Source organism: Ipomoea triloba, chromosome 16, assembly GCF_003576645.1.
Source record: "Ipomoea triloba cultivar NCNSP0323 chromosome 16, ASM357664v1".
In the NCBI taxonomy this organism is placed as follows: domain Eukaryota; kingdom Viridiplantae; phylum Streptophyta; class Magnoliopsida; order Solanales; family Convolvulaceae; genus Ipomoea; species Ipomoea triloba.
Window position 1 is genome coordinate 11811102 of NC_044931.1, and position 1687 is coordinate 11812788.

The window sequence follows — 1687 nt, forward strand, 5'->3', positions numbered from 1 at the left end:
TCAAAACAAACATTTGAACATAATCAAGCACCCTAACTACAATCTATTTTAAAAATTTATATAAAAATTTATATTAATTCCTTAAATTATATATTACAGATATTATTTCTGTCAACACCACAATGTAAAATAAAAACAAATATTGTTGAAAATAATTACAGATATGAGCAAAATCTTTATTTTATATGTACCAAAAATTACAGATATGAGCAAAATCTTTATTTTATATGTACCAAATCAATAAAATAATTATAAATTTTTTATTTTATATGTACCAAATCAATAAAATAATTATAAATTTATTGAATTTATTATGGTGTAAATTTAAATCAAATATTCATTGATAATCATTCTAAATATGAGCAGAATCATCAAATATTCATTGATAATCATTCTAAATATGAGCAGAATCAAAATATATATTATTCATTAAACTAAAAGATTACATCACAGAAGTATAAATACAAAATTATTGTCTTTCAAATTACATCACAGAAGTATAAATACAAAATTATTGTCTTTCAATTAAGTTTTAAGCTACCATACTCTTTAAAAACTATACATTTAGACTATAATACTCATGAAACAGCTGCTGGAATCCACCTCAATAAAACAGTCACGGCTAAGTCCCAAAAATGAATCCACCTCAATAAAACAGTCACGGCTAAGTCCCAAAAATAGTACAGACGGTAATATATTCTTTCATTAAATTAATAATTAAAATTTTTTTTTGGTTAGCCAATGCTTGGGAGTTGACATACTTATCAGCTTATGAATTCTTTAATTTTTTCTTTTTTATAAAGATAATGCATGGTAATTGATATACTTTTAAGCTTATGAATTACGAATACTATGTGGATTTTTATTATTGACTATTGTAAATAGTGTAGGGATTTGGTTTTGCCATTTAGGTAGGGATTTGAGCTATGGGAAATTTATCTTTTATATATATAATAATAATAATAATAATAATAATAATAATAATAATAATAATAAAAGGACAATGTGAAGAACAACACAATTGTAGTGTGAAAATATTATTTATTTTTTTTATAACAATATTTTTTTTTGTGTTTTCATAAAAGAGTAGGCCATAAATCAATTTAATTTCATTTCAATTCTATTTTTTTACTTTTTTCTATTTACCAGTTATACCAAAAGGAACTAGGCAAGATATTGTGCATGCAACAATAAATGCATCTTACCTATGGAGGTATTGTAAAGTCCTACGCTTGACAAAGAATATGAGACTCCAAAACTCATCCTCAAATAATGATTATGCACNATTCTATTTTTTTACTTTTTTCTATTTACCAGTTATACCAAAAGGAACTAGGCAAGATATTGTGCATGCAACAATAAATGCATCTTACCTATGGAGGTATTGTATGCATGCAACAATAAATGCATCTTACCTATGGAGGTATTGTAAAGTCCTACGCTTGACAGCATCTTACCTATGGAGGTATTGTAAAGTCCTACGCTTGACAAAGAATATGAGATGGAGGTATTGTAAAGTCCTACGCTTGACAAAGAATATGAGACTCAGGTATTGTAAAGTCCTACGCTTGACAAAGAATATGAGACTCAAAAACTCATCCTCAAATAATGATTATGCACAACTGAAACATTTTTCTGAATGGATTGCAAAAATTGGAGATGGCAAAATTGAGGGGCAAACAGATGA